This window comes from Eptatretus burgeri, chromosome 8 (genome assembly GCF_056783735.1).
Source record: "Eptatretus burgeri isolate ZD-2024b chromosome 8, Ebu_testis_v1, whole genome shotgun sequence".
NCBI classification, from domain to species: domain Eukaryota; kingdom Metazoa; phylum Chordata; class Myxini; order Myxiniformes; family Myxinidae; genus Eptatretus; species Eptatretus burgeri.
Genome location: NC_140968.1, coordinates 18,394,798 through 18,414,332, shown reverse-complemented (window position 1 = coordinate 18,414,332; position 19,535 = coordinate 18,394,798).

Below are 19,535 nucleotides of genomic sequence, written 5' to 3'. Positions count from 1 at the left end.
TCTGTTCGCTTCTAGAGAGAGTTCTCGAGAAGAACGCGACCGGCCGCCCAGACTGATTAAGTGTAGCAGCTATGGCGTGATTTGAAGCGTCGGTTTCCACCACGAAGGGCACCGAGCTGTCGATCGATAAAACCACGGACTTACTGATATCATCCTTGAGGTTGTGGAAAGCTCTTACAACAGCGGCATCTGGTGGAAAGTTTTTGCAATGCACTAGGGGATGTATTTTCTCGGAGTATTGCGAAATCCATCTCGCATAGTAAGCGAACATCCCGATCACCCGGCGCATTGCCTGCAGGTCCTGAGGTGGTGGAAGCTCACGGAGCGGGCGCAATCGCTCAGGATCAGGCTTAATTGTGCCGTCGGCTATCGTGTAGCCGAGAAGGTCAATTGACCTTGCTGAGAATACGCATTTCTCGTAGTTGAGAATCAGATTATATTTTCTAGCAATGCTCAAGAATCTGTCCAGATTCCTATCATGTTCCCTCTGATCCCTACCGCACACTGTGACATTATCCACGTAAACAAAAGTGTCTTTGAGGTTTTCATCTGAGATGATGTCGTCCATAACCCGTTGGAAGCAAGCTACCCCATTCGTGACACCGAAAGGTATTCTCCTGAATTGGTAGAGGCGCCTCCCTGCCTGGAATGCGGTGTAAGGTTTGTCTTCCTCTCGGATGGGAATTTGATGATAGGCGCTTCGCAAGTCGATGGTACTGAATACCTTATAATTGGCCACGCGTTCGACCATCTCATCTATGCGCGGCAGGGGGTAGGCGTCGAGTTGGGTGAAGCGATTGACCGTTTGGGAATAATCGACAACCATTCGTTTCTTATGGTTCTGACTGCTGGTTACTAACACCTGTGCGCGCCATGGCGAATCACTCGGTTCTATAATTCCCTCTTCCAGTAATCGCTTGGTTTCCGAAGTGATGAAATTCATGTCAGCAGTGGTATATCGCCGCGATTTGATCGCTATCGGTTTGCAGACCGGCGACAAGTTAGCGAACAGCTGGGGGGACGTCACCTCCGCGGTGGTCAACGCATTTAAAATTAGACGAGGCTTGCTTCCTCCAAAGGGTATTTCGACACTCGTGTGCTGCTTGAGGACATTATGACCCAGAATTACGTCTGCGCACAAATCACGAAGCACCAGTACCCTTACATCCCGATGCGTGTACCCTTTTACGTCCAATTCAACATTGCAGTACCCTCGTACGCGGGATTGTAGTGAGGTGGCGGCCATGCATACCGTATTGTCAGTCGGGTGGATTACCCATTTCCTGCCCTTCACTAGCGAGCTGTTGACGAAACTTTCAGAGCTACCGGTATCAATCAGTGCCTCAGCCATATGCCCGTTAATTCGTACGTTGATGATAGCCTTGGATAGATTCCCCGGGAGGCTGCAGTTAATTTATTTTGCGAGTAGAGAGCCGCAGAAGTGGGTTTATTTCTCCTTAGAGTAGATTTACATACCCTGGCATAATGCCCTTTCTTGTCGCAATTCATGCATGTGGCATCTCTGGCGGGACATTTTTGACGAGGATGCCTTTTGTACCCACAAAAGAAGCATTTACCAACCGGAGCAGTTGCAGAGGAGTTTGACGTGGCCTGGGTATCCGGCTCCTCGGGTGTTTCTCCATCCCCTATGTCTGGCTGTGTCTGTGCCAGTGGGGTTCCTTGAGTTCCCACCGTAGCAGCGTTCATTAGCAGCATCGGTGTCCCAAATGACTCAGATTGCTGCTGAGCCGTATCCATCGCTCGTGCCTGATCGACTACCTTGTCAAGAGTGGGTTGCGCTTTCTCTAGTAAGCGTTGCCGTATGTGGGCTGATCTGAGTCCTTGGATGAATGCCTCCCGTGTGGCTTCCTTTCGGTGTTCCTCGGCGCTTACGGCCCGGAAGCTGCCGTCTTTTCCCAGCTGATTCAGAGCTTGCAGGAACTGATCGATTGTCTCCCCGGCTGCTTGCTTGCGTGTGTTGAGAAGATGTCGTATGTATACCTCGTTCTTGGGCTTCACGTAGAGCGCTTGCAGCACGTCGATCGCTGCTTCGTAAGTGTCGCACTCCGAGAAGAGCCTGTACACGCTGGGCGAGACATGATTCACGAGAGCGGCAAATTTGTCGGCTCCTTCCTCGATGATGGTCAGATAGTGTGAGAAGGAACAGAACCAATGCGACCATTTCATTTCTGCGTCAGTCGCGTTTGGGTCAGCGTCGAACCTCTCTGGTTTGTAGATCTTGTCCATCGTTGGTTGAGAGAGCCGAGAAAATCAAATGGAATAAATTGAAATGAAAGCGAGAGATGAACCTTCAGAGTTTAGGCTTTATTCCATTTGATTGGAGCCGCTTCTACGGGCACACCAGGGAATACAGGTTCAGCTAGGAGTACATAAGCAGTAACGTATAAATGTGCGATTAATCATTGCAGACAATCCGCGTAAGCACGGAGTTCGATATAATCTCCATTCTCACCAGTCAATGAGCACCTTCAGTTAACGAGCATCAAGTGAACAGCCGATGTAAATGGCAATGCCCCGGGGACAACCACTCGTGCCGCAGAGACCTCCCCTTATACGCGAGACGCACAACATGTGATCCCGCGTCATGTCCCTCAATTCACCTCAATTCACCACAATCTGTACCACGGAAATCTCTTCACCCAAACAACCCACGTGGTTTCGATGAAACTTCACCACAACCTTCATCTCCCGTGATGAACCAAAGATAGTTCAGGGCACAAAGAAAATAACGATCTGGGATATCTGTGGGGGGTTCTGGTAGTTACTCCTGATCCAGGTGAACTTCAGGTAATATTTTTTTAACATCGGGAGGATTCATGAGGTGCTTTATGTATTGTAACGATATTGATCTTCAACTGTCATTGTCACGAGCGGCACGGCCGCCCAAGCCTTCTTGCATTGCGCATGCGCAGCTGGTGTTGTGTGTGCGTCATGGCCGCTTTTGGAATAAACGTGTTTCACGTCTGCTGAATCAGAATCGGTGGTCATCGGCGTTATATGTGAATGAATGATTACGGAAACATGTATTACGTCCACCATGAATCACACCTTCTCAGCGGAGGGAAGTTTGATCCAAGTGTTTTCACGAACCGGTTGGTGCCGTCGATATCTCCACCGATTGGAGGGGAGTGTGTGACGTCACGTCCTGTTTCACGTCCATCCGAGGGACGACACTCACATTGATGAATCACCCTGACTGCAGCACACAAGGACATTCTCTCGGCTGTTCACTCTACTCATACGTGTGTGTGTGTGTGTGTGTGTGTGTGTGTGTGTGTGTGTGTGTGTGTGTGTGTGTGTGTGTGTGTGTGTGTGTGTGTGTGTGTGTGTCATTCTGTTGATTTGTCCATCTTATATAATGTTAGTCCACGTGTCTGTTTATCCATATATGTGTCTTTATCTATCTCCTGTTTACACATAATATCTGTCTATATGTGATTTTTTTTTTACACACACACACACACACACACTCAAGAAATGGTGGCAGAGGCCTTTAATAACCAGCTCCAGTTCGGAGGACAGGTGAGATGAAACCTCGAACCTCTCCACCTCGTGTGGTCTTCAAGTTGTTCGGACCCGGGCTCCAGCGAGAGCGAGCTGGATCCAATCGCCGTGCCGCGATCCTTCCCGAGGTCCCGCGAATCCTCTCGCACTTCTCAACACGCGCTGGTGAGACGAGGCGCCGATCCTTCCCGTCGATGCGTCGCTTCCCCGAGGAACCACCTCCCGCGCTTCTCAACACGTGCTGGTGAGATGAGGCGCCGAACCTTCCAGTCGATGCATCGCTTCCCCGAGGAACCACCTCCACGAAGAGGTTGATGAGCCGCACCAAGCCAGGAACCAAAATGGAGAACAAAGAGCTCCACGAACAAGGAAGAAGAAGCCACCACTCGCAGCTCGAGCCGAGCGACCGGCTTAACTTCCTTCCAAGCAAGGCAGCTCGAAGCAAAAAGCTCTCCCGAGCCAAGCAGAAGCCGAAGCTCACGGAACCAGCCGAAGCAAAAAGCTTCCGAAGGCCTCAACAGCAAGCCAAGCAGGACCCGACGGCTGAACGACTCCACTCTGCCGAAGCAAAAAGCTTACTAACAAAGAACAAAGAAAGGATCTCGTCCTTATCCTTCTCCACCCTTCCCCCGATCCCGGCGTGACTCATGCCCTCGTGCTCCATCCCCCCCCCCCCGCTCAACCACGGGTGGGAGGGAGTTGTTGAGTTATGAGTCACGGGACGGCAGGATTCTTCTTCCTCTTCGCAGAAGAGGGGGAGGGATGTCTCCATTGTTCGTTCCCTAACTATTAAATCGATTCGCAGTGCATCAAATAGTTTTCTGAACATTTAAACAATGGAAGGTGAGCAATCTAGGGAACAAGCACTTATCTACAGAGCTGACTAAAGGAACCTATATGTTGTGTGCAATCGAATTCCCAAATTCGTAACAATATTGTTGTGATTCTGGAAGCCAAGAGCACACAGACATTCAGGTTCCTATCGATGAGTTATCTCGGTAAGTACATGTTTAATAGATAGCCCTTTCCCAAGTCTAATGGGTAATTAAATGTTCCTGTGCTGTGATTTATTATAATAGTCAGGTTTTATTTTCGTTCATTTTTACACCACCGCCAGTGCCACCGACATTACCGCTGACCACACCGCATCGCCCTCGCCTGCATTCGCTTCCTCCACCTGGCCAATCGTGGGGTTTGCTGCCCATTTTGGCGAATGAGAGGAATGCGAGGGCGCATGCGCAGGTCATCCGGTCTGAAGAAGGCAGAGCTCGGGGAGTGGCCACGCGGCGGCCCTCAACCAATCGAGATGAAGCGGTAGGCGGAGCCACGAAACTCCCCCGCTGGAGACTCCGCCCAGAGGAATGGGAGTGCCCCGCCCACCGCACGCCTGTCCAAAGGCAAGTGGACAAGGAGTCAAATGATGTTTCCTGTCGAATGGGAGAGCGAGTGGGAAGGAGACAAGCGTTTGACTGAGCGGGAGGGGGGCGGATATAAGGGTCCTGAGGAGAGTATCGGGGTCGGCTCTCTTGAAGTTGTTCTGGTACAGTTCTATCCTGGCCGCCCGCTTATTCAATTCCCGGCTCATCACTTTGGCCTCTTCGGCAATCGGCCTCGTCCAGGCTCCAGAGCCTATGTCTCGTCCCTTTGCGCCTGGCGAGTACGGCAACACCAGCCCCAAGAAAAGGGGACGTCCAGCCGCGCTACGCGGCCAGGTAGCCTGCCGCCCCCTGGCTCTCACAGCCGGACTGTCCTCCTCGGCTGGAGAGCCGCAATAAAGACCCAAGAGGGTCCATGTGTGTGTGTGTGTGTGTGTGTGTGTGTGTGTGTTCGTGGGCCCGTCTGATAAGTCGTGAACTGTTAAGTGCTTTTGCCTGTATATTATTTGCCTTGCTTGATATTCGGTATAGCTCTCCTCTTGCGTGCTCCCTTAGTCCCCCATCGTTGGTAAATAAATATACCCAATTGTTTAAATGTACTCAGTTCGTCGTGTCATTTCTCCATTGACTGGGTGTGCCGTGCATGTGGGAAAGTGAGCAGTCATTGCCGCTATAACGGAGTAACAGGATAATCGGGCCGGCAGAATTTGGTAATTATAAAACAACTCGGCATCGCACATGGAACGGGCTCGCTTAAGTGGCTCGCTTCCGTACGAGTTCCGTCGAGGGTGACATACCCCGGCAGCTGGATCACGTGGGTACTTAGGTAAATTGAAGTTGGCAATCGACCCTACCCCACGTGGTCTACCCATTGGTGTATTTCGGTCCAAAATAACCAGGACCCGTTGACATTCGGACTTCTCCGCGCCGGCGATCTGTAATTCCGGGCGATCGAGCCGAGGCGGCCCCACTGCTCCATTGAGGGTCGTACTCGTGGCAATGCGCCGGCGGAACCACAACAACAAAAATATATAATTACACCAACCATTGGAACATAAAAGCAATGAAACAAAAGAAGCTCCAGAAAAATACTAAAATACAATTCAACAAATCAGAAAAAAAAGTAGAAAAAGAGAAGAAAAGAAAACAAAGAAAGAAGAAAACCATTACTTTATGGAGTACCCATAGCACACCACAAAAGCATTTTCAGTTGGTTCTCATGAACCTCACAAATTCCTTCCTGACACTAAGTATTGGTGAACTCATCAAGCATTTTAGCATCTTGGGAGGAAAAAATTATTCAACTTTTATGCTCGCTCACACGAGAGCATGAAAGAAGAACATGGCATTGCGTTGCCGATCGGTTTTCCATTTAATTTTCCTTTCTTTCAGAGATATGTTGCCAATTTGGCAGTTACTCCGAGAAGCCTCATCAGCATATTTACCTTATTAGGTCTGGCATGAAAACCAAAAATAAAGGAACACAACGAAAACACAACATTAATTTTGTGTGATACAAAATTAAACCAATGAAATACAGGGAACAATCTCACACAATTAATGAAGGCATGGAACACATCTTCCTTACATATGCAAAACGTGCAGCACGTGGATGTAGGAGATAAATGATTAATTCGTGTCTTGGAATGAACTTTACAGTTTATCAACCTCCACTGGAGATCACCGGACATTTTACTTATGAACTTGCTAAACATGGAGTCCCATGCAGGTTCAGAGGGGGTCCGGCAGACATCAGTATCTTCCACCGGGTTACTCCCTTCAATGGCGTATCCTCTTTCAGTTACTTAACACAAGACTTGTATAATTCTTTACTGCTCACCTTTTGAAAGAGGTTTGACCCCATTCTAAGGGGGGGGGGGTAGTTGTTGGGAATAAACAGCACACATAATCTGGGAAAACCCCACTCATTGTACAAAGCTTCATGCTCCTGGGTCCAAACTCATCCCAGTTGGAACCCTATTCTATTCGTATGACCTATCCCAAGACTTTTCCAATCACTCTTTTAGAGTGAGTTCCTGCTATTTCTTGAGCAGATTTCTGCCCGCAACCTGAAACATGCCGGATATGCCATACTTTTATAACGCCAGCTGATGTAAAATTTTGGCAGAAGTCCCGACTTCTGGAAATACTGGGGAAAAGAAGATTATAAAACAAAGGTTCTTGTGCAAATATCTTCGTGACATCGGTGTCCTGCTGGGGGCACACTGAAACGCTCTGCCAGGCATTCAACAGACTGTGATAAAAATCGGAGATAGAAGATGTGTCCACACATTGAAGCAGGACCAGAAAACATTCACAGCCATATCCAAGCCCACCTGCTTGCTGCAGAATGTGAGTTGCCAGGAGATGGTTTGTTAATTGCTCTTCTGATAATTTTTGTGCAGAGCAGAGCCGAAAGGCCATTATCCGGCTCCTGATGTCGACCATCCCCTGGCCACCTTCGGCCAATGGACGGCATACAATGTTTGGTTATAACCTGTGATGGCCTATCCAAAATAAGTCAAACAGTTGCATTTGCACTCCCTTTAACAAGCTTTCCGGTGGTTACAGGCAGATGAACCTGTGCCATAAAAAAGAGGCAACTAAATTATTGATTACCAGGACTTGGGCCCGACACAAAAAGTGGGGCAGGGCTCTCTTACGCTTACTCAATATTTTTTTTTTTTACACGTTCAGCAAAACCATCAACGGTTTTCTGGCCATAGTCTGGGGATCTCAGAAATACCCTGACATATTTAAACCTTCGTCCACCCATTTTAACTTTGCAGGAAGGTGTACTGGCAGGACTCGTGCCATTCCAGGTGAATTGCTTCTCACACAGGGAACCCATTGACCTTTGCTTTTTTCCCAGTTACACTTCAGAGAGGCAGCTACACAAAACAAATCTAAACACTTATCAAGAGCAACAATGTCATTATTATCTTTAACAACCACTGATACATCATCAGCAAAGGCTGAAAAGTTAACTGAAGGGGAATCAGGGGATATAACCACTCCAGAAACGTTCTTCCTCAGTAACACTAGAAATGGTTAAAAACACAAGGGTGAATAATAAGCCAGAGAGTGGGCAGCCTTGCCTTACCCCCCTCTGCACCTGTATTGGGGGAACAAGCTCATTGTTTCTTTCACTGGACTGATGATATTGTGATATAATAAACCAATGTAAGTCCTGAAATGAATCCCAAATACATAAACTTCCAACACATGACACAGAAAATCATGATCGATGCTATCAAAAGCTTTTTCTAAATCAAGAAAAATTAAACCAAAGTAATTCTGCACACAGTTACCATCTATCAAGTCTCTTATGCAAAAAATGTTATCATATAGGGATCTGCCCGGTTCACAATAAATCTGATCAGGATGAACCAGATCATCAATTACTTTTTTGAGTCGATTAGCCAAGGCTTTGGAAAAATTTTCATAATCTGTGCAGAGCAAAGAAGCAGGTCTCCAATTCTTCATTTGTCGCAAGTCACTCGCCTTTGGAAGAAGGGACATTACCACTCTTCTCAAGCTTTGAAGCAGTTCTCCATGCAACAAACACGATTTAAAGACGTGCATCAGTTCTGGGCCAAACAGGTTCCAAAATTATACATAAAATTCAACCAGCAGGCCATCAATTCTGGGGGCACTTCCCGAGTTGATTCCAGCTAAGGCTTGGATTAAGTCCTCCAGCATACTTGTTGAGTCCAAGTCTCGATGCTGGGGCTCAGTTCGAGAGGAGAGGTGAGAAGAAAGTTGTTTCATAATTTCATCACAAACAGTTTGTTTTCTAAAGATTGGAGTAGAAATCCGAAGCACACAACCTTATGTCACTGGGATTAACCACAACAACTCCGTTGGGGTCATAAACAAAAAATATATATAATGGGTGACTGAGTGGAGGAATCCAAATTGAAGAATTATTTACGAGGGGTACGTAATACCTTTAAGTTTTCAACCTCCAGTCTGAGTAACAACCCAAGCTACTTTCTGTTGGATTAACTCTCTTTACTGACACTTCTTTTCCAGTAATAATTGATAACTTCCTGCATTATTACTTCGAGCTAGTTTACCTCATCAGTGTACAATGTCAGCTTCCAAAGAAGCCATTGTTACATTCTTAACATTTGTAATGTTTGTGGTGAACTGATGACAAAACACCCTAATCTGGATTTCTGTATTGTCCCACCATAAATTCATTGAAGAAAAAGAGGGTTTTCTTTGGATTTGGTTTGCCCAGAAAACTTGGAAAGCTTCTTTGAATGGATCATCTTCGAATCGACTGGTATTAAATTTCCAACATGCACTTCTGTGTATTGACTGAGGGGGAAAAACCTCCAATGGTTACTTTGTGATGATCTATGAATATAAATGGAACAAGTCTGAACACGATGATGGTTCACGAGCGGTATTTGACGATGTAGATTGTTTCAGAAGTCAAGGATGAGACAATGTGACAATGTTTGACCAAGTTATAAAAATGATCAACATGATGTGGTACGAGTGACAGGATATTAGCTGCAAAATGTCGAAAACCCAGTTTCGTTCAACAACTTTCAAAATTTGACCTTTGCATAACCTTTAAAGGTCACAAAACAATGTTGTGGACATTAAAATAAGGAAACAGGATACGCGCTATGGCTTATTGGAGTTAGTTCGTCGAAGAAGGTCAAAAACTCGGTTCGATTCCCACAACTTTGAAAATTTGACCTTTGTGAACTTTAAAGGTCAAAGGTCAAGGATTATGACCTTTGGTGCAAAACTTCCTCTGGAACATTCCAGGAACAATATAACATCATATAGGCTATATGGCATTTCGCACTCCTTGGATTATCCATACTTTGATGAAATCAGCGTAAAAACAAACTTGAAGGGGGCGCCACGGGCAAGGTGTTCGAGATAGAGCAAAATGGTTTCAAGACTTTAGGTGGGGAATGACCTCAGGATTATGCATTAAAAATATTGTCATCCTGGCTCTCAAAGTTTGGGCAGTCCTATGATTTTTATGTCAAAATTCACAATTTTCTAAGTTCGTGAACTTGTGACCTTGACCTTGGGACGAAAATGAAAAATCGAGCTCTGTGGGGCTATGCAGGTGCCATTGGGCTAACCAAACACCGAAACCCCTGTCAGATTTGACAAACCCCCTTCGGAGAAGATGCAAATTGAAATCAGCTACCCCCTAAAAACACAATTCGCAATTTTATAAGTTCGTGAGTTCGTGACCTTGTGACCTTGACCTTGGGAGGAAAATGAAAAATCGAACTCTGTAGGGCTATGCAGGTGCCATTGGGCTAACCAAATACCAAAACTCCTGTCAGATTCGACAAACCGCCGAGGAGAAGATGCAAATTGAAATCGGCTACTCCCTAAAAACACATGTTTTTTGGGTGTGGCTCTGCCCATAATGGGCGCATCATGCCCATTTTCAGGAAAACACAACTCGATCATGATATAAACCTCCCACCAAAATTTTATCAGGATCGGATCAAAACCCACGGAGCTATGCTCAGATAGACAGACAGACATACACACAGACAGACAGACAGACAGACAACAATAACGAATATATGGTCACTTATTTTTTTCCTGAAAATATTTTTTCACTTTTTTCGTGAACCAATGATTTTTTTTCGTGAAAATATTTTTTCACTTTTTTCGTGAACCAAAAATCTGGAGAGACCACAGTTTTCCAAAACCATAAGTTTATTTACCATCGGTCGAGTCTGGCAAAGGAAAACCTCCCACTGGTAAGACGCTCCACGTAAACTGGGATTCATTTGGGGGTAAAGTACCCTCCATACATCTCACAAACCAACCCGAGAAAAGAAAAGCGATAAATCACTCCAAGATTCGGGATAAGGTTCTGGTGTATTCCTGTCCATTGCGGTTTCAGAGGTACAGTTAAAATCACCCCCAATGGAAACTCAGCGACTTAAATCAGACGCCTGTAAGTGATTGATCACAGACACAAAGAAAGCTCTCCATTCTGTGCTCCAACTCGGCATATATACATTAAATGGAAATTATTAATGACGAGTTCAAAAGAGATAAACCAGCCTTTAACAATCTCCTGAAAAAGGCATGACTCAGGTGTTAGCCCAGGTCTCAGTATTAAAGCAACACCTGCTGAGAAAGGGGCAAGTTGTAAAAAAAACAGCATTGTCCCCCCAACAAGACGACACCAATGTGTGTTTCCTGTAATAAAAGTATGTCGATGTTCCTCCGTCTCAATAAACTTTTCACTTGAGCTTGGTGGTTGTGGTTTACACCTCCACCATTAATATTTAAGGTACCAAAGGTGATTTTCTTCATTCAAAGGGCTTGGTTGGTTGTTGTGAATCTCAAGACCGGCTCTCATCATGAATTTCCTGAGACGGTGAAACTGTGACTTTGTGAAGGAGAACTCATCGGCCTTTCTCATAATATCTTTGGCAGTTTGAATAAATGAAACTCGATCAGGAAATTTATCTTTGATAACTACATTTCACTGTCTATAAGTTTCATTTTGGAAAGAAAGAACGAGTTGAGGAGCTATCATTGGCTGATCAGATGGAGGCCGAGACAACTAAGGCACCTCGACATCCTCATCGGATTTTGACAAATAAGACAAGGTTTTCAGTCTCTGAAGTCACTCATGGAATGTTCTGAATCTTTGGAGATTCACTGGAAAGCTCTACTGTGTTGCTGTCATTTCCATGGTGTTCCGTATGCTCAACAGGAGCTCAAACCTTGGTTTCACATTCTTGTGGAGCCTTATCGACCAATTCAATCGGAGATCCCAGAGTACAATTTTGAATCCGTATCGGTAAAAGGAGCAATGAAGAGGGACGTCTCAATCACTGTCTGCTTGTTCACAGTAATTAGTGATAGTTACGGTTAATTTGAGGGTTTAACACTGTCTTCAGCATCACCATCTTATTCACCGATTCAACAATTTGTATTCTCAGAAATAATCTGTAAACTTTGAGACCTATTTTCCTCAACTGCAGGACCTACTTGACTGTTTTTTTCTCAATTCAGGTCGAAACATGAGGAACACATTGAGGTGTATATTCAGCTACAATGTCATTCTCCAATATTACCTTCTTTGCAGTACCGATGGAAAGACGAGCATCGCATCCTCTCCTTTTTTTTGAAATAATAATGGGATCCTAAATCATTGCTTCACTACATGACGAATCAGCAGGAATAGTCGACAAATTTGGATTTACCTTATTTGCTGTTATGAGAAGTGAAATACTATCATTCTCAACAGCGAGGTGTACATTTGATACTCGCGATCATTAAAATTTACCTTGAACGAAATGGTCAACCCCGTGTCGTCACCACGGTCGGGAAGTACCTTGTACACCTGTCGAAGGAAACTCATTACAGGTTTTATCCTCTTGTCACTGCTTCTTCGGGGAATCATCGACATTCTCGAGACAACTGTTCCACAACGAGACAGGACTGATAATAATGCAACATTCGGTAAGAATGGTGGAACATTAGACGATTTTTACGGCAGGAGAATCCATGGGGGAAGAATCCATGGGGAAATCCATGGGGAATCTAACATAAAAACACCACTCTCGGTGGTTAACCCCACACTCACAACATAGTGAACAAGATTTTCATTCGACACGAACACAACAACTTTCTGATTCATTCGAGACACAGCGCAAACATGTTTAAAACCGATTATATTCCCGACTGCAAGGACGACGTCCTCAGTGAGGACTCCTGGCGGAACACACACGAGCTCATGTTTCCGAGTTAAACTATCAAACGCCTCATACCGAGGACCAGAAGTTGCCATTACGGTGATTTAACTAACACCACTTTGCTCAGTTCAGGCAAGATGGTCAAAACTAAGTGAATCAAAATAAATTAATCATGAGACTCATTATACGAAACAAAACGTTGATTAAGCCACATCAACACCGAGTCGACCACACCCAAGTAGGCCCGCTCTATCTCTTTCTCTCACAAAGATAGAGGGTGGAGAAGACACAACCAGAAAAAAATGAAACAAACAGCAGGATAGAGGGGAAAAAGGGGAGGGGGGGCTGGAAGGAGAAAACCACACAAACAACTCACCAAAACACGGAGCAGCTGCACCAAGACACCATGACACCACACCCAAAACAAAAACTATCACGAGAGAGAGAAAGAGAAAGAGAAAGAGAAAGAGAAAGAGAAAGAGAAAGAGAAAGAGAAAGAGAAAGAGAAAGAGAGAAAAAGAGAAAGAGAGAAAGAGAGAAAGAGAGAAAAAGAGAAAGAGAAAGAGAAAGAGAAAGAGAAAGAGAAAGAGAAAGAGAAAGAGAAAGAGAAAGAGAGAGAGAGAGAGAAATCCCCTCAAACTTTGGGGATTTCTGATTTCAAACCGCATTTTCGGTACTTTTCATTCAAATGGATAAAGAGTGCTTTAAATACGTTACGTAATTATTAGTAGATGGAACTGGATGAGATTTGATATGCATAATCTTAAGGTGATTCCCTATCCGCTATATGACATCCATTTTGCTCTATATCTTATAATTTCCATGCTCGGCGACCCATCTCCACCTACCGGCTTGTCTGTCTGTGTGTCTGTCTGTCCAGAGCATAATTCCGTGGACTTTGATCCGATCTTGATGAAACTTGGTTATGTGTTCGATATCAATGTTTAGTTGTGTTTTCTCGATGAGGGCGTGCTACGCCCATTGTGGGCAGAGCCACACCCCAAAAATAGCCATTTTTAGAGGGTAGTCGGATTAAAAATCTTTCTTCTCTGAGGGAATTGACTGAATGGAATGGGTTCTTCGGAATATGAAGAGCACAATGAATTATCTAATATTTGTTGTCCAATTTTACATTTTCGTCCCAAGGTCAAGATCACAAGGTCACAAACTTTGAAAATTGCGCATTTTGACATAAAAATCATACGACCGCCCAATCTTTGAGAGCGAGAATGACAAAAAAATGTGGCTCGGGACTGAAAAGCTACGGTTGGAGGGACTGGGGGAAGTCGAGGAGGGGCAGGGGGCGCGACTGGAGATATCGCGCACCGTGACCGTGGCCCCCAGGTCTGAGACCGTGGTGTTGGCCCGGATATCGACAAGGACCAATCACGTGGGCCAGCTCGGGATGGTGGAGCTCGGGGGAAACTGCAGGATTGATGGTGGGTCGTACACTCGTGGATACACATCAGCCCATGGTAGTGGTTCGGTTGCTCAACCTGTCTGACAGCCCTCACACAGTGAGGGGCGAAGCTGTTATAGCAAAATGTAGCAGTGTAGTGGAGATCACCAGAGGGGACGGAACCACAGACTCGCCAGGTCAGCCGGAGTCGAGGCAAAATTTTGGAAAAACAAATTGGCCAGAGGGAGTAAGGGACATGGTAAACCGAGCAGAACAGGGGTTAACAGTGGACCATATAAGGTCATTGCACAATTTGGTTAGTGCTAATGTGGATGTATTCTCTCTCTCTCTCTCTCCCAAGGATTTTGGACGCACGAGTCTAGTCAGGCACCAAATTGACACTGGCGGGGCTCGACCTGTTCGACAGCCTGCACGACGGCTACCTCTTGCAAAGAGGGATGAGGCTGAAAAACAGGTGGAAAAGATGAAGGAGGCTGGAATTATTGAGCCCTCGGTAAGTCCTTGGGTGTCACCCATTGTGTTGGTGAGAAAGAAGGACGGGACCATTTGGTTCTGTGTGGATTATCGCCAGCTCAATCAAGTGACGCTCAAGGACTCGTATCCCCTGCCATGTATTGATGATACACTCGATGCCATTTCCGGCTCAAAATGGTTCACTACATTGGATTTGAAGAGTGGCTACTGGCAGGTGGAAATGGACAAACAAGGGAGAGAGAAAACAGCATTTACCACAGGGAAGGGCCTCTGGCAGTTTGTCGTCATGCCTTTCGGATTGTGCAATGCCCCCGCCACATTTGAACGTCTGATGGAACGCGTTTTGATTGGGCTGCCATGGCAAACATGCCTGATCTATTTAGACGACGTTCTTGTCCACGCTCCCACATTTGAGCAGGCTGCCAAAAATTTGGTGGAGGTTTTCAGGCGATTGAGGGGGGCCGGGTTTAAACTGAACCCTGGGAAATGCGAAATTTTTAGGAAAGAGGTCGTTTATCTGGGTCACGTGGTGAATGAGAGCGGTGTGGCCACAGACCCAATGAAGGCAGTGGCAGTAAAAGAGTGGCCCACCCCCAGAAATGTAAGAGAGGTCAGAGGATTTTTGGGCCTCTGTTCTTACTACAGGAAATTTGTGGAAAATTTTGCAAGTATTGGAAGACCATTGCACCAATTGACAGAGAAGGGAGCTAAATTTGTGTGGTCAGAAAACTGCACCAAAGCATTCAATCACCTAAAACAACGTCTGATAGAAGCCCCAGTTTTGGCGTATCCGGCCGAGACTGGCCAGTTCATCCTTGACACAGATGCTAGTCAGGGAGGATTGGGGGCGGTCCTTTCTCAAGTCCAACAAGGTGTCGAACGAGTGATTGCCTATTATAGTAGGGCTCTGTCAAAGCCCGAGCGAAATTATTGCGTCACTCGCAAAGAATTATTGGCCTTGCTGTCTGCAGTTGGACACTTTCATCCTTACCTGTACGGGAGGGAGTTTGTGATCCGGGTTGATCATGCCTCCTTGCAATGGCTTCTTCGGTTCAAGGAGCCGGAGGGCCAAATTGCAAGGTGGCTTGAGAAACTGCAGCAGTACAATTTTGTTGTGCAACATCGGCCCGGCAAAACACATGCCAACGCAGATGCTCTCTCTCGGCGACCTTGTTGGCAGCACCAATGCAAATTTTGTGAACGTCAAGAGAATACGGATTTGATTGGGCAGGAACAAATTGATGCATGCCTATGTGCCGCGAGAGTAACCCGTCGGACTCTGCCACAACCACCTCCTGAATTTGGTAGTGTCGATTGGAAAAAGGAACAGAAGGAGGACCCTGTTTTCGGCCACCTCTGAAATTGGCTAGAGGGTGGAAAACGGCCTGCGTGGGAAGAAATTGCTTCGCTTGGGGCGCAGGTGAAGGCGTATTGGGCACAATGGCAGATGCCCCAGCTGAAGGATGGCATTTTGTACCGGGAGTGGGAATTACCAACGAGTGGAAATGCTTCCTGGTTGTTGGTGGTACCTTCAAAATTGAGAGAACAGGTGATGGGGCTTGTACATGGAACACGAACGATGGGACACTTAGGTGTAAAACACTAGCAAAATTGAGGCAGAGATTCTATTGGGTGAACTCGGGCAGCGACATCCAAAAATGGATACGTTGGTACAACCTCTGCCGGGGGGAAGAAAACACCACCATGCGCACGTAAGGCCCCCCTCCAAATTTATAATGTAGGAGCACCACTCGAGAGGGTAGCGGTTGATGTGGTCGGGCCCCTACCCACCACCCACCGAGGCAACAAGTATATTCTGGTGGCAATGGACTACTTTACCAGATGGCCGGAGGCCTATGCATTGCCCAATCAGGAGGCACGGCTGGTTGCCCTAGCACGAGTGGAGGAGTTCTTCACCCGTTTTGGAACTCCGAGGGAGCTGCACACAGACCAGGGCCGGAACTTCGAGTCCGAACTCCTACGTTCAGTGTGCGAGCTCCTCCAAATTCACAAGACTCGGACAACTCCTCTAAGGCCACAGTCGGATGGGATGGTGGAGAGGTTTAATGAAACTCTGCTCACCCAGTTAGCTCTCTTTACCTCCCAGAATCAGCAGGACTGGGACGAACATCTCCCCTTTGTCCTGATGGCATACAGGACTACGCAGCATGAGGCCACACGCTGCACCCCTGCCTTGCTGATGTTTGGTCGGGAGATGCGGGTCCCTGTTGATTTGTGGCTGGGCGTGGCACCTGAAACCCCAACATGGACCTCGGCGGAGGGTTATGCTTCCAAAATGCGTAAGAGCATAGAGAAAGCTCATGACTTTGCGAGAGAGCGAATAGGTTTGGCTTCCTCGCGTGCTAAATTGAGGTATGACTCTCGGACACACACCCCCCGATTCCTCCCTGGAGACCTCATTTGGCTCTTCCGGCCACAGAGGAGGAAGGGTGTGTGCCCGAAACTCATCCCCCCCCCCCTGGAAGGGCCCCGATGTGATACTCCGACAGGTAACCAATGTAGTTTTTAAAATCCAGATGGGCCGCCACGCACTCCCACAGATCGTCCATTGTGACCGATTTAGCTCTTACATGGGTCGGGATATTCCGGATTGGATAGAGCGTGTGAGGGGAAGATTGGCCGCTTCTGTGCGGGAGCTTGGGCCCGGGCAGCCTCCTGCCCCATGTGCTGAAGGTGAGAGTTTGTAAGTTCTGCTAGGTTTTGGAGTGACAATAGGGACAGTGGGTAATTGGTAACAAAGCGGGCATGAGTGGCTGTCCAATGGCTGGTGCGTGGATCGGGTGAGGAAAAGTGCTGTGTGAGTTGTTTCAAGTTAAGAAGTGAAATGTATGGTGCACACGTTGATTTTTTATTGGACATGGTGTGGTAACAGGGAAGGTCATGGTCGGTGAAGTGTTAGAAATGCAGGTGTCACATGTAAGGCCGATGGGGTGGGGGAGTCATGTGGGTTTTGTGGGTGGGGATGATGTGCTTGTCCACAGGGATTGCTGAAGCTCACGGTGAGCGGGAATTGCGACCCCCTTCAAGGAGATTCACCCCTGGTGGCTAATGGTGACAGTGTCTGGAGGCAACTGGGAGAGGGTCTGGTTGGGCGACCAAAGTGGGTAGGACCTTGGCGACCCAGGAAGGCCAGAGGAGCCAGTGAGACCCCTTCCAGTGTATTGTACGAGGGTTAGAGCTGATGGCTACCAGGGGGGTGGGAATCAAAGGGAGCGGGTCGGAGAAACGTCCGGGTTGGACTAAAGCTTACCTGTGGGCATGGTTGCACCTGAGATGCCCCCATCATCTTGTGGGAACCCACCCCACGGCCATGACGGGATTCAGCCTGCATCATTAAAATGGGGACCATGACCTAGAAATGTGATGATGACCATGGTGTGAGTGTTGTGAAGATGTGTGAGTCCCACTCGATCCCGCACAACTTGACATGTGCAGCAAGGGCATGATGTCCGCATAATTTTGGGGTCAAGCAAATTTGAAAATTGGCTCCCCAGGTAATGCTGGGTCTATTAGCATCCACTGGGGGACGCGGTCAAGTGTAAATATCCTATGAATAGTGTCGTTAAGGCTTAGAGTAGGAATGTAAAGTATGTGTTGTGTTTTTATGGAACCTTTTGTTTCCCCTCCCCAGATCACTGGAAGAGTGTTGGACAAGAGCGATGATCCAGAGGATGGAGTGCAACTTCGCTCAGTGCTCTCATGTGATAAAATAAAAAATAAAAAAATGAATGATTGTTTAGGCGAGGATAAGGCCATAAGGGGGTAGTACATTAGGCAGGATAGGTAAATTAGCTGCGGCTCGCTGCCCATTGTCCCTCCTACTTTATTTCGTTAGGTTAATTAGGTTTGAGTCAGTAAGTGTTAAGGCTGGTACGGTAGCGCCTGTGATATACCTTGCAGGAGCTGTGGTACCAGAGGAGGGGGCAGTGCTACGTCTGAGGGGGGATATGCATTCAAAGGGTAATTAGGATGTTTAATTCGGTATGCCATGCTGTTCGAGTGTACCAGGATCTCGATGTAATAAGTAGCAATTCAGTGGGGATAAGTTGTCTAGTAAATGTCCATTTCTTCAAGGGGGAAATGATAATTGTCACGTAATTAGATAGGGAGATGGGTTAGGGTAAGTGTGTCTGCGTAAACCCTTTTAGTATTCCCTGGAAGCTTGCCGTGACGTCACAGGACAGTGCTGCGGATGGCTCCGCCCCGTGATCACGATTGGCAGAAGGCGACGGCGTAGGGCCAATAAAACGGCTCGATTGGAAGCGACGAGGACTGGAGGATAAAAAGGTTCTGTTCGGGGAAAAGGGGAGGGAGAAGAACATCGATAAATAAAAAGCGTTTTGGTGGAGGCTGTTGGGCTCGGAGCGTGCTCTATTGTTGCGCTGGTTCGTTCCTGGATTCATCGTGTCTCGTGGCCTTGCTGTGCCTCGTTCCTCACCTCGGTTGGCTCTGGGGTTCTGCTGGCTCGGAGTACGGGGTCGAACGGCGGGCGGACCTGCCTCCCTCTCCTGCTCGCAACTTGGCGCCAGAACTGGCTCCCTGGCGGCTGTGAGCGGTCTTGGGCCGAGACTAGGAGGTCGACACCAAACGAGCGCAACGCCAGCTCGTCCGACGCCAATCCAGGGACTGTTGCGTCTACACCACGGGCCAGCCTGACCACCAGGACCAGCTACGTTGTGTGTGTGTATGTGTGTACCTGGCGCCTTAGAGGGTTTGAGATTTGTATATCCATTGGAATTGTTTGTGTTTTCCCCACGCCCGAACCCACACCACCATCACGTCGAATCGCCCCGGATCCCTCCTCTTGCCGAGTCTTATTATTATTTCTGTTAGAGAAATAAACATTATTAACTCAGTGAAAAGCGACTCGTACCACCTTCCTCATCCCGTTTGCGGTAGAGCGATTAAAACCGCCATCTTTGGGTTATATATAAAAAATAAACCGCCTCCATCGTTTCGGCTCATTCTACGTTGGCGGGACTGTTCAAGTCCCGTGGACGTCACAAT